At 56.9% G+C, this 13,907-nt stretch overlaps 5 non-coding genes across 5 annotated transcripts; 3 read left to right on the top strand and 2 right to left on the bottom strand.

The window, feature by feature from the left end:
* Nucleotides 1-50: 50 nt before the first annotated feature.
* Nucleotides 51-214, top strand: LOC129133318 (U1 spliceosomal RNA). Its single transcript, XR_008535948.1, has one exon. It is a non-coding gene; the product is annotated as a U1 spliceosomal RNA (small nuclear RNA).
* A 2,961-nt stretch (nucleotides 215-3,175) lies between these two features.
* On the top strand, nucleotides 3,176-3,339 carry LOC143693775 (U1 spliceosomal RNA). Its single transcript, XR_013181730.1, has one exon. It is a non-coding gene; the product is annotated as a U1 spliceosomal RNA (small nuclear RNA).
* A 2,998-nt stretch (nucleotides 3,340-6,337) lies between these two features.
* LOC129133319 (U1 spliceosomal RNA) lies at nucleotides 6,338-6,501 on the top strand. The gene has a single exon (XR_008535949.2). It is a non-coding gene; the product is annotated as a U1 spliceosomal RNA (small nuclear RNA).
* A 967-nt stretch (nucleotides 6,502-7,468) lies between these two features.
* LOC129133320 (U1 spliceosomal RNA) lies at nucleotides 7,469-7,632 on the bottom strand. Its single transcript, XR_008535950.1, has one exon. It is a non-coding gene; the product is annotated as a U1 spliceosomal RNA (small nuclear RNA).
* A 3,816-nt stretch (nucleotides 7,633-11,448) lies between these two features.
* LOC129133321 (U1 spliceosomal RNA) lies at nucleotides 11,449-11,612 on the bottom strand. Its single transcript, XR_008535951.1, has one exon. It is a non-coding gene; the product is annotated as a U1 spliceosomal RNA (small nuclear RNA).
* Between the last annotated feature and the right edge of the window lie 2,295 nt (nucleotides 11,613-13,907).

Here is a 13,907-nt window from a genome sequence, read left to right as displayed (position 1 = left end):
TGGGCGGGCGTGCGGCGGGCGGGGCAGGCGGGCGGTGGGGGTGTTCGGGCATACTTACCTGGCAGGGGAGACACCATGATCAGGCAGGTGGTTTTCCCAGGGCGAGGCTCATCCCTTGCACTCCGGGTGTGCTGACCCCTGCGATTTCCCCAAATGCGGGAAACTCGACTGCATAATTTGTGGTAGTGGGGGACTGCGTTCGCGCTCTCCCCTGGTAATGTTGGTTCAAAGACAGACTCAATGAAACAACTCCTAGCAGCAGGGTTACCATTTCGATACCTTGTCGAACCGTTCCTTCACACGCGCTTGTTTAGGGTTTAGGAGTGGACTCCCAGCCGCCGCTCGGCGCGCTCGCTGCCTCTCTGCGCCCCTCGCTGTCCCGGCCGTGCGGAGCCGCCACCGATCCGCAGCCCCTCGCCTCCGCTCGCCTTTCGCCTCTTGCGCTCCCCGCCCCGGCCCAGCAGCGCTCCAAGCGGCCCCGGCCCGCCCAAGCTCGGCTTGCCTTTAGGGCGAACTCCGCACCCCGCTCCCATCGGCGCCACGGATGGCAGCAGACATTCCCTCCGCATCGGGGCTGGGCGATGACACCCACCAAGCAAATGGAGCCCCGCAGCACCTTTGGGTGCTCGTCGAGCAGCAATTGATTAGTACGCCACGAGGGATGTGAAAAATGTGTATTTTATGATTGGCTTTTCGCAAATATTGAAATCAATATTATATGTGTTGTGCTAGAAAGTAATACTGTATTCATTCTCTTACCTAGGGTGTTCAATCTAGTTTTAGGTTATAACAAAATGTTAAAATAGAAACTATGCTATGTAGGATGCTTTTTTTAAAGAGAGGAATGAGGTACTCTCACTGAGATAGCAGCCACAGGACACCTGAATCTTTCAGAGAAAAAGAATTTATTGCTCCATTATCAGAAGAAACAAACTTCTTCCTACCTCGCTTGGGCAGCATGGCGCCGTCAGGATTCAGAGGAAGAAGCTGACACTGCCCAGACAGAATCCTGTGTTTGAATGGAATTTATGCATCGTGGGTGAGCTATATGAATATGCAACAGGCTGTTGCTTTTAAGGGTTAATCCTCTGTTAACGGGTCTTTTTTAGACCCGTGTTTTTTTAGAAATGTGCTGCCTAGAAAAAGGCACCTAGACATCTGTAACTCTTTGTTTGTATTGTCTCATATGTCCTAATTCAAATTGTCCAAATTATTATTACTACTCTACATGTATTACTATTTCTATAACCATTTTATTACTATTAAATTTCTAAAATGTTAAAAACAATTGATTGGCATTTTTCACAGGGATAACTCCTGCCCTTCTTGCGGGCCTTGGTTATGAGAGGAAAGCTGTGTGCTGATGTCTTTACAAGTAATTCTGTGGCTGAAGCTATGGGTGTTACCATCCCTGAAATGGCTCCGAATGCCTGCACTGACTTTGGGCAGCAGGTTTGCTGCAGAGCCCAGAGGGATTGGCTGCTGAAGGAGACAAGGGCCTGCACGAGGCTGAGCTTCTGAACTTTGGGGACAAATAACGGGTTCAAGGGGGGAATACGTGGTAGGTGGGGCGGGGGCGCTGCGCCTTCCTGGTGCCTCTGCCAATGGGGAAAGGAAGAGGGCAACGTGCAGCTGGGAGCTGGGATAAAAGGAGGCTGCACCCTCCAAAAACCCGAGAGAGAAAACGCCACGGATGTGTGCTCCAGCGGACTCTCTGCCTTTATTCCAATAGTTGAAGAACTCCTCTACTGGAATATTACCAATATAGCTGGACGGGACGTGCCTTGGCTTGTCAGGCCCTTGGTGCTGAACCAAACTGGGGAACTGTGGTGTTTCACCCCACAGACACTTTTGGCTGGCTGGGTGTGTGGTGTTTCACCCCACAGACACTTTGGGCTGCCTGGGTGCTGCAGCTGGGCCCTGCAGACAAGTCCAGGCCTGCAGGAGCTCTGGTGGTGCTGGGATGGAGCTTCCCCCATAACAGGGGCTGCTCCTCAGGTTTATCTCTGGTGGAGAAGCTTTCAGGCCATGGTGAAGGAAAGGAGTCGGTTCTGAGGGAGGGTTTGGATCCAGAGCTTTATTCTGGCCCTCAGGCCTCTGGATCCAGCACCAGCTCCAACAGAGCTCCCTGAGCCCGTGGCTGCTGCTCCTTTGAACCCCGGGGAGAGGGGCAGGGAAGGGGCAGGGAGGCACCAAGCAGGGACAGGAGGGGAGGGATAAAGGGACAGGGGACACCTGGATGGCCCAGGGCCCCCCAGGGGTAGAGGGCATCCTTTGAATCTGCCCAATCACTCAATGCCCTTCTGGAATGCCAGGATTGACAGACAGTGCTGGGAGGGGAAAGGAGAGGTGACTGACACACCTGGGAGGGAATGATCAGGGGAGGGATCTGAGGTTCTGCGGTAACCCCTGAAATCACAACGCAACAGACTGTGTAGGTGCCACACTGTCGGTGTGCTGTCCCGGACTGTGCTGAGCCCAGTACAAACCATTACACCCAGCGAGGTGCCACCGTGTCACCGGTGCTGAGCCCAGTACAAACCATTACACCCAGCGAGGTGCCACCGTGTCACCGGTGCTGAGCCCAGTACAAGCCCCTGCCATCCAGCGAGGTCCTGCGCTGCCCCGCCGGTCTCTCGGAGCCCGTGTCCCTTTCCCCGGGCAGGCCCAGCCAGCAGCGGAGCTCTCGGTGTCCCTGACACAGCCCTGGTCAGCTCCGGGCCCTGCGCTGCCCCGCGGCGCCTCTGCCGCTGGCGCTGCCGTGCTCTGACACCGAGTCCCGGGCAGCGCCACGGCACCGGCACCGGCAACGGGACCAGGACCTGGATCGGGAGCGGCAGCCGGTTGGGTGGGCGAGGGGGCGGGGCCTGGAGAGGCCGGGCGGGGGGCGGGGCAGTGGGAGCGCGCGGCAGGAGCGGCACTAGCGGGGCGGTAGCGGTGAGTGGGCGTGTCCATGCAGATTTGTCCCCGCCGCGCGGTGCATGCCGGGCCCGATCCCGCGCCGAGCCCGCGCTGTCCTGGCGCGTCCGCGGGCTCGGCGCGGGCCGGGCCGTGCCGGGCCGTGCGGGCCGGGCCGCAGCGCGGGGCCGGGCGGTGTCGGGGCCGGGGCGGGGCCGGGCGTGTGCTGGGCGGGCGTGCGGCGGGCGGGGCAGGCGGTCGGTGGGGGTGTTCGGGCATACTTACCTGGCAGGGGAGACACCATGATCAGGCAGGTGGTTTTCCCAGGGCGAGGCTCATCCCTTGCACTCCGGGTGTGCTGACCCCTGCGATTTCCCCAAATGCGGGAAACTCGACTGCATAATTTGTGGTAGTGGGGGACTGCGTTCGCGCTCTCCCCTGATCATCCTGGTTCAAAGACAGACTCAATGAAACAACTCCTCACAGCAGGGTACCGTTTCGATACCTTGTCAAACCGATCCTTAAGGCGCGCTTGTTTAGGAGTTGACTCCCAGCCGCCGCTCGGCGCGCTCGCTCGCTGCCTCTCTGCGCCCCTCGCTGTCCCGGCCGTGCCGAGCCGCCACCGATCCGCAGCCCCTCGCCTCCGCTCGCCTTTCGCCTCTTGCGCTCCCCGCCCCGGCCCAGCAGCGCTCCAAGCGGCCCCGGCCCGCCCAAGCTCGGCTTGCCTTTAGGGCGAACTCCGCACCCCGCTCCCATCGGCGCCACGGATGGCAGCAGACATTCCCTCCGCATCGGGCTTGGGCGATGACACCCACCAAGCAAATGGAGCCCCGCAGCACCTTTGGGTGCTCGTCGAGCAGCAATTGATTAGTACGCCACGAGGGATGTGAAAAATGTGTATTTTATGATTGGCTTTTCGCAAATATTGAAATCAATATTATATGTGTTGTGCTAGAAAGTAATACTGTATTCATTCTCTTACCTAGGGTGTTCAATCTAGTTTTAGGTTATAACAAAATGTTAAAATAGAAACTATGCTATGTAGGATGCTTTTTTTAAAGAGAGGAATGAGGTACTCTCACTGAGATAGCAGCCACAGGACACCTGAATCTTTCAGAGAAAAAGAATTTATTGCTCCATTATCAGAAGAAACAAACTTCTTCCTACCTCGCTTGGGCAGCATGGCGCCGTCAGGATTCAGAGGAAGAAGCTGACACTGCCCAGACAGAATCCTGTGTTTGAATGGAATTTATGCATCGTGGGTGAGCTATATGAATATGCAACAGGCTGTTGCTTTTAAGGGTTAATCCTCTGTTAACGGGTCTTTTTTAGACCCGTGTTTTTTTAGAAATGTGCTGCCTAGAAAAAGGCACCTAGACATCTGTAACTCTTTGTTTGTATTGTCTCATATGTCCTAATTCAAATTGTCCAAATTATTATTACTACTCTACATGTATTACTATTTCTATAACCATTTTATTACTATTAAATTTCTAAAATGTTAAAAACAATTGATTGGCATTTTTCACAGGGATAACTCCTGCCCTTCTTGCGGGCCTTGGTTATGAGAGGAAAGCTGTGTGCTGATGTCTTTACAAGTAATTCTGTGGCTGAAGCTATGGGTGTTACCATCCCTGAAATGGCTCCGAATGCCTGCACTGACTTTGGGCAGCAGGTTTGCTGCAGAGCCCAGAGGGATTGGCTGCTGAAGGAGACAAGGGCCTGCACGAGGCTGAGCTTCTGAACTTTGGGGACAAATAACGGGTTCAAGGGGGGAATACGTGGTAGGTGGGGCGGGGGCGCTGCGCCTTCCTGGTGCCTCTGCCAATGGGGAAAGGAAGAGGGCAACGTGCAGCTGGGAGCTGGGATAAAAGGAGGCTGCACCCTCCAAAAACCCGAGAGAGAAAACGCCACGGATGTGTGCTCCAGCGGACTCTCTGCCTTTATTCCAATAGTTGAAGAACTCCTCTACTGGAATATTACCAATATAGCTGGACGGGACGTGCCTTGGCTTGTCAGGCCCTTGGTGCTGAACCAAACTGGGGAACTGTGGTGTTTCACCCCACAGACACTTTTGGCTGGCTGGGTGTGTGGTGTTTCACCCCACAGACACTTTGGGCTGGCTGGGTGTGTGGTGTTTCACCCCACAGACACTTTTGCCTGCCTGGGTGCTGCAGCTGGGCCCTGCAGACAAGTCCAGGCCTGCAGGAGCTCTGGTGGTGCTGGGATGGAGCTTCCCCCATAACAGGGGCTGCTCCTCAGGTTTATCTCTGGTGGAGAAGCTTTCAGGCCATGGTGAAGGAAAGGAGTCGGTTCTGAGGGAGGGTTTGGATCCAGAGCTTTATTCTGGCCCTCAGGCCTCTGGATCCAGCACCAGCTCCAACAGAGCTCCCTGAGCCCGTGGCTGCTGCTCCTTTGAACCCCGGGGAGAGGGGCAGGGAAGGGGCAGGGAGGCACCAAGCAGGGACAGGAGGGGAGGGATAAAGGGACAGGGGACACCTGGATGGCCCAGGGCCCCCCAGGGGTAGAGGGCATCCTTTGAATCTGCCCAATCACTCAATGCCCTTCTGGAATGCCAGGATTGACAGACAGTGCTGGGAGGGGAAAGGAGAGGTGACTGACACACCTGGGAGGGAATGATCAGGGGAGGGATCTGAGGTTCTGCGGTAACCCCTGAAATCACAACGCAACAGACTGTGTAGGTGCCACACTGTCGGTGTGCTGTCCCGGACTGTGCTGAGCCCAGTACAAACCATTACACCCAGCGAGGTGCCACCGTGTCACCGGTGCTGAGCCCAGTACAAACCATTACACCCAGCGAGGTGCCACCGTGTCACCGGTGCTGAGCCCAGTACAAGCCCCTGCCATCCAGCGAGGTCCTGCGCTGCCCCGCCGGTCTCTCGGAGCCCGTGTCCCTTTCCCCGGGCAGGCCCAGCCAGCAGCGGAGCTCTCGGTGTCCCTGACACAGCCCTGGTCAGCTCCGGGCCCTGCGCTGCCCCGCGGCGCCTCTGCCGCTGGCGCTGCCGTGCTCTGACACCGAGTCCCGGGCAGCGCCACGGCACCGGCACCGGCAACGGGACCAGGACCTGGATCGGGAGCGGCAGCCGGTTGGGTGGGCGAGGGGGCGGGGCCTGGAGAGGCCGGGCGGGGGGCGGGGCAGTGGGAGCGCGCGGCAGGAGCGGCACTAGCGGGGCGGTAGCGGTGAGTGGGCGTGTCCATGCAGATTTGTCCCCGCCGCGCGGTGCATGCCGGGCCCGATCCCGCGCCGTGCCCGCGCTGTCCTGGCGCGTCCGCGGGCTCGGCGCGGGCCGGGCCGTGCCGGGCCGTGCGGGCCGGGCGGCAGCGCGGGGCCGGGCGGTGTCGGGGCCGGGGCGGGGCCGGGCGTGTGCTGGGCGGGCGTGCGGCGGGCAGGGCAGGCGGGCGGCGGGGGTGTTCGGGCATACTTACCTGGCAGGGGAGACACCATGATCAGGCAGGTGGTTTTCCCAGGGCGAGGCTCATCCCTTGCACTCCGGGTGTGCTGACCCCTGCGATTTCCCCAAATGCGGGAAACTCGATTGCATAATTTGTGGTAGTGGGGGACTGCGTTCGCGCTCTCCCCTGATCATCCTGGTTCAAAGACAGACTCAATGAAACAACTCCTCACAGCAGGGTACCGTTTCGATACCTTGTCAAACCGATCCTTAAGGCGCGCTTGTTTAGGAGTTGACTCCCAGCCGCCGCTCGGCGCGCTCGCTCGCTGCCTCTCTGCGCCCCTCGCTGTCCCGGCCGTGCCGAGCCGCCACCGATCCGCAGCCCCTCGCCTCCGCTCGCCTTTCGCCTCTTGCGCTCCCCGCCCCGGCCCAGCAGCGCTCCAAGCGGCCCCGGCCCGCCCAAGCTCGGCTTGCCTTTAGGGCGAACTCCGCACCCCGCTCCCATCGGCGCCACGGATGGCAGCAGACATTCCCTCCGCATCGGGCTTGGGCGATGACACCCACCAAGCAAATGGAGCCCCGCAGCACCTTTGGGTGCTCGTCGAACAGCAATTGATTAGTACGGCATGCCTGGCGCAGGAGGGATAACTGCTGCCTTTCGTGCGGGCCTTGGTCATGAAAGGAAAGGTGTGTGCTGATGTCTTTATAAGTAATTTTGTGGGTCAAGTTATGGGTGTTACCATCCCTGAAATGGCTCCGAATGCCTGCACTGACTTTGGGCAGCAGGTTTGCTGCAGAGCCCAGAGGGTTTGGCTGCTGAAGGAGACAAGGGCCTGCACGAGGCTGAGCTTCTGAACTTTGGGGTCAAATAACGGGTTCAAGGGGGGAATATGTGGTAGGTGGGGCGGGGGGGCAGGGCCTTCCTGGTGCCTCTGCCAATGGGGAAACAGCGAGTGGCTGCGGATCGGTGGCAGCTCCTCACGGCCGGGACAGCGGCGGGCGCAGAGAGGCAGAGAGAGCGAGCGCACCGAGCGGTGGCTGGGAGTCAACTCCTAAATCCTAAACAAGCGCGTGTGAAGGAACGTTTGACAAGGTATCGGAATGGTAGCCTGCTGTGAGAAATTGTTTCATTGAGTCTGTCTTTGAACCAGGATGATCAGGGGAGAGCGCGAACGCAGTCCCCCACTACCACAAATTATGCAGTCGAGTTTCCCGCATTTGGGGAAATCGCAGGGGTCAGCACACCCGGAGTGCAAGGGATGAGCCTCGCCCTGGGAAAACCACCTGCCTGATCATGGTGTCTCCCCTGCCAGGTAAGTATGCCCGAACACCCCCACCGCCCGCCTGCCCCGCCCGCCGCACGCCCGCCCAACACACGCCCGGCCCCGCCCCGGCCCCGGCACCGCCCGGCCCCGCGCTGCGGCCCGGCCCGCACGGCCCGGCACGGCCCGGCCCGCGCCGAGCCCGCGGACGCGCCAGGACAGCGCGGGCTCGGCGCGGGCTCGGGCCCGGCATGCACCGCGCGGCGGGGACAAATCTGCATGGACACGCCCACTCACCGCTACCGCCCCGCTAGTGCCGCTCCTGCCGCGCGCTCCCACTGCCCCGCCCCCCGCCCGGCCTCTCCAGGCCCCGCCCCTTCGCCCACCCAACCGGCTGCCGCTCCCGATCCGCGTCCCGTTGCCGGTGCCGGTGCCGTGGCGCTGCCCGGGACTCGGTGTCAGAGCACGGCAGCGCCAGCGGCAGAGGCGCCGCGGGGCAGCGCAGGGCCCGGAGCTGGCCAGGGCTGTGTCAGGGACACCGAGAGCTCCGCTGCTGGCTGGGCCTGCCCGGGGAAAGGGACACGGGCTCCGAGAGACCGGCGGGGCAGCGCAGGACCTCGCTGGGTGGCAGGGACTGGTACTGGGCTCAGCACTGGTGACACGGTGGCACCTCGCTGGGTGTAATGGTTTGTACTGGGCTCAGCACAGTCCGGGACAGCACACCGACAGGGTGGCACCTACACAGTCTGTTGCGTTGTGATTTCAGGGGTTACCGCAGAACCTCAGATCCCTCCCCTGATAATTCCCTCCCAGGTGTGTCACTCACCTCTCCTTTCCTCTCCCAGCACTGTGTGTCACTCCTGGCATTCCAGAAGGGCACTGAGTGATTGGCAGATCCAAAGGATGCCCTCTACCCCTGGGGGGCACTGGGCCATCCAGGTGTCCTTTGTCCCTTTGTCCCTCCCCTCCTGTCCCTGCTCGGTGCCTCCCTGCCCCTTCCCTGCCCCTCTCCCCGGGGCTAAAGGAGCAGCAACCACGGGCTCAGAGAGTTGTGTTGGAGCTGGTGCTGGATTCAGAGGCCTGAGGGCCAGAATAAAGCTCTGGATCCAAACCCTCCATCAGAACTGACTCCTTTCCTTCACCATGGCCTGAAAGCTTCTCCACCAGAGATAAACCTGAGGAGCAGCCCCTGTTATGGGGGGAAGCTCCATCCCAGCACCACCAGAGCTCCTGCAGGCCTGGACTTGTCTGCAGCGCCCAGGCAGGCAAAAGTGTCTGTGGGGTGAAACACCACACACCCAGGCAGGCAAAAGTGTCTGTGGGGTGAAACACCACACACCCAGGCAGCCCAAAGTGTCTGTGGGGTGAAACACCACACACCCAGGCAGCCCAAAGTGTCTGTGGGGTGAAACACCACAGTTCCCCAGTTTGGTTCAGCACCAAGGGCCTGACAAGCCAAGGCACGTCCCGTCCAGCTATATTGGTAATATTCCAGTAGAGGAGTTCTTCAACTATTGGAATAAAGGCAGAGAGTCCGCTGGAGCACACATCCGTGGCGTTTTCTCTCTCGGGTTTTTGGAGGGTGCAGCCTCCTTTTATCCCAGCTCCCAGCTGCACGTTGCCCTCTTCCTTTCCCCATTGGCAGAGGCACCAGGAAGGCGCAGCGCCCCCGCCCCACCTACCACGTATTCCCCCCTTGAACCCGTTATTTGTCCCCAAAGTTCAGAAGCTCAGCCTCGTGCAGGCCCTTGTCTCCTTCAGCAGCCAAACCCTCTGGGCTCTGCAGCAAACCTGCTGCCCAAAGTCAGTGCAGGCATTCGGAGCCATTTCAGGGATGGTAACACCCATAGCTTCACCCACAGAATTACTTGTAAAGACATCAGCACACAGCTTTTCTCTCATAACCAAGGCCCGCAAGAAGGGCAGGAGTTATCCCTGTGAAAAATGCCAATCAATTGTTTTTAACATTTTAGAAATTTAATAGTAATAAAATGGTTATAGAAATAGTAATACAATTAGAGTAGCAATAATAATTTGGACAATTTGAATTAGGACATATGAGACAATACAAACAAAGAGTTACGGACATCCAGGTACCTTTTTCTGGGCAGCACATTTCCAAAAAAGACACCCGTGTGAAATACAAAGCTGTGTTCCGTGTCAGGTACAAACAGGCCACCTGTGTATTTGTGAATGCAAAATGTGTGGACACTGACAATGGGAGAGCTGTGAATTCTAATAATAACTGAGGAAAATAAAGCATGGAGAAAGGCCTTTGAACCTATCTTTTGTTTGCAATTAACCCTGGTTGATTTAGGAGCATTGGAATTAAGGTATTAAGGATGTTGCTTTTTGCTTGCATTTAATCCATAAAGAGCTCTGCAATAATAACCTTTTGAAGTATAATTTTAGAATATTACTTGTGTCCTTTAAACTATAGCTTTGGAATATATATAAAGGAAATATGCTTATCTCACACCTTATGGAAGCAGAGAAAAACAGCTTGAGAAAGGAAGATGAACATCACCTCAAGGATTTATGGTTTTGACCAAGGGAAGCTGGACATCACTGTTGTTAGATTTATAGTCTCTGCAATTAAAAGGTGGACCCACATCTGGGGAGCTGGACTCCACCAGATGGGATTCGTCTTTCTTCTTTCAGAAACTGGACCATCACCATCTGGGATCCTCCTTTTGAGATACATCCTGAGAAACTACGATCACAATAGTGTATAGAATTGTGATGTAACAATTTGGAATAAAAATTGCTGATGAGTAAAAAAATTGGAATAGAAACTGCTGAAAAAGCTGATGAGTACCCCTATAAATACCTGTAACCCTCAAGTATCGGTGTGCAGTTGGAGGGAAAACGTCCCCCACCGTACCCAGCCCTGTATTGCTCATACTTTACCATATTAATTAATAAATTGATTGCTGCTTGAATATTGGCCTAGTCAAGCTTCTTATTCATAAAACCCGTTTACAGAGGATTAACCCTTAAAAGCAACAGCCTGTTGCATATTCATACAGCTCACCCACGATGCATAAATTCCATTCAAATGCAGGATTCTGTCTGCTCATCGTCAGCTTCTTCCTCTGAATCCTGACGGCGCCATGCTGCCCAAGCGAGGTGGGAAGAAGTTCGTTTCTCCTGATAATGGAGCAATAAATTCTTTTTCTCTGAAAGATTCAGGTGTCCTGTGGCTGCTATCTCAGTGAGAGTACCTCATTCCTCTCTTTAAAAAAAGCATCCTACATAGCATAGTTTCTATTTTAACATTTTGTTATAACCTAAAACTAGATTGAACATGCTAGGTAACAGAATGAATACAGCATTACATTCTAGCACTCAAATATAGCAATCAAATATAATATTGATTTCAATATTTGCGAAAAGCCAATCACAAAATACACATTTTTCACATCCCTCGTGGCGTACTAATCAATTGCTGCTCGACGAGCACCCAAAGGTGCTGCGGGGCTCCATTTGCTTGGTGGGTGTCATCGCCCAAGCCCGATGCGGAGGGAATGTCTGCTGCCATCCGTGGCGCCGATGGGAGCGGGGTGCGGAGTTCGCCCTAAAGGCAAGCCGAGCTTGGGCGGGCCGGGGCCGCTTGGAGCGCTGCTGGGCCGGGGCGGGGAGCGCAAGAGGCGAAAGGCGAGCGGAGGCGAGGGGCTGCGGATCGGTGGCGGCTCGGCACGGCCGGGAGAGCGAGGGGCGCAGAGAGGCAGCGAGCGAGCGCGCCGAGCGGCGGCTGGGAGTGAACTCCTAAATCCTAAACAACCGGGCGTTAAGGATCGGTTTGACAAGGTGTCGAAATGGTAACCCTGCTGTGAGGAGTTGTTTCATCGAGTCTGTCTTTGAACCAGGATGATCAGGGGAGAGCGCGAACGCAGTCCCCCACTACCACAAATTATGCAGTCGAGTTTCCCGCATTTGGGGAAATCGCAGGGGTCAGCACACCCGGAGTGCAAGGGATGAGCCTCGCCCTGGGAAAACCACCTGCCTGATCATGGTGTCTCCCCTGCCAGGTAAGTATGCCCGAACACCCCCACCGACCGCCTGCCCCGCCCGCCGCACGCCCGCCCAACACACGCCCGGCCCCGCCCCGGCCCCGGCACCGCCCGGCCCCGCGCTGCGGCCCGGCCCGCACGGCCCGGCACGGCCCGGCCCGCGCCGAGCCCGCGGACGCGCCAGGACAGCGCGGGCACGGCGCGGGATCGGGCCCGGCATGCACCGCGCGGCGGGGACAAATCTGCATGGACACGCCCACTCACCGCTACCGCCCCGCTAGTGCCGCTCCTGCCGCGCGCTCCCACTGCCCCGCCCCCCGCCCGGCCTCTCCAGGCCCCGCCCCCTCGCCCACCCAACCGGCTGCCGCTCCCGATCCAGGTCCTGGTCCCGTTGCCGGTGCCGGTGCCGTGGTGCTGCCCGGGACTCGGTGTCAGAGCACGGCAGCGCCAGCGGCAGAGGCGCCGCGGGGCAGCGCAGGGCCCGGGGCTGACCAGGGCTGTGTCAGGGACACCGAGAGCTGCGCTGCTGGCTGGGCCTGCCCGGGGAAAGGGACACGGGCTCCGAGAGACCGGCGGGGCAGCGCAGGACCTCGCTGGATGGCAGGGACTGGTACTGGGCTCAGCACTGGTGACACGGTGGCACCTCGCTGGGTGGCAGTGGCTGGTACTGGGCTCAGCGCAGGGTGATACGGTGGCACCTCGCTGGGTGGCAGTGGCTGGTACCGGGCTCAGCACTGGTGACATGGTGGCTTCCACACGTTCCATGCCCAGAGCCGCTCATGGCCCAGCCACCCCAGCACCGAGGGGGTCTGGGCACGGGCAGCAGCATGGTGAGAGCCTGTGGAGGGCATGCCCATGAGAGGGATGGTGGATCTGTCTTTACAAACCAGCTGTGGGCCTGCTGGAAGGTAAAACTACCAGTGAGTGATAAAAAAAAAAAAAACATGGGAAGGATTGTACTGATTGGTGAATGGAAAAAGATATTTGATTTTAGAAATAAACTTTGAGTTTGCTGATAAATGAAATTAGACATTGAAAGCTGAAAGAAACAATGGGGAAGAAAAAAAAAAACTAAATTCCATAAGAATTAAAAATTAAAAGGGAGGGTTATACATTAGAGGGAAAATCTCTGGTATCAGGCATTTTGGGAAGTCTGAACCTCTCAAGTACCTCAGAAATGGGGAAAGACAGAAGGGAAATGTGGCTGGGAAATTGGGATAAAAAGGAGGCTGCATCCTCCAAAAATTGGAGAGACCCCAGGGGAATGCCCCATGGCCTCTCCCTTTATTGGGATAAAGCCAAAAAGGGACTCCTCTGTCTCCTTTTTGGACATAAAGCTCTGGTGTTTGTGGATTGATTTTCCCAACACCCATGAGCACACAGTGCTGTGGAAATGCCCATTGACATTCGAAGGGGAAGCAGGGGGCCCTCAAACAGAGGGGTGCTCATTTACTCATTTCACCCCAGAGCCACCGTGACCCCACAGGGCCCTGCACACCCAAAGCCAGCACCGTGCCCTGTGCAAACCCAGGGCACCTCTGGGAACATTTCTGTGTCTGCTCTGGGGTGCCCTGACCCCCAGGGCAGCACTGACTCTGACCCTCATCCATGGAGAAAGTTTCCCAGACTTCAAGATAAACTGGAATCCACAAAAGTGTGAAATAGGTTATAGAGAGTAGCGTAGGTGTATCATTTGCTGAGGTTTTGGGATTTTTAGTGCGTTGTGGATGGAAGCAAGATGGAGGGCACAGGGTGTTGTCCTGGGTTTCTTCTTCTTGCTTCTTCTTCCTTCTTCTTCATGGTTTGGGTGGCATTTTGAAATTGGGCAGAAAAGTCCCCATTGCAGCTCTGTGGGATCAGTTATTGGGTTAAAAGGGAAAATAATCCAGGTGTCAGCTCTTAATTGGACAGTTTAGTCTTAAAAGACCTTGGAACAAGCGATTGTTGGCCATTTTGTGCCTTCTAATGAAAAGCTGCCGAACTCACAGTAGTGAGGCTGTTTTACTGATAAGGAATAATACCTGATAAGAAATAACCCCTGACTGATAAGAAATAATAAACACTTCAGTCCAAACACAAATTACTGTCTCGAGTGCCTTCAATCCAGATCCAGAGAAACCAATCGAGCCCCAGCTCCTCTCCTGTCCCTGCTGGTTGGGCTCTCAGGGATGTGCTGGCTGCTCGAGGATCCCCTGCAAGGCCGTGGCACCTGCTGTCTGTCTGCACAACGAAGGCAGAGAACACACATGCCCTTCCACAAAATCCAGCACCAACTGCTCCCACTGCTTGGGAGACCTGGAGCAAAGCTTTCAGATGGGAAG

Source organism: Agelaius phoeniceus, chromosome 3, assembly GCF_051311805.1.
Source record: "Agelaius phoeniceus isolate bAgePho1 chromosome 3, bAgePho1.hap1, whole genome shotgun sequence".
NCBI classification, from domain to species: Eukaryota; Metazoa; Chordata; class Aves; order Passeriformes; family Icteridae; genus Agelaius; species Agelaius phoeniceus.
Note: the sequence above shows the minus strand (reverse complement) of the source record. Positions and strands in the feature narration are given on the sequence as shown.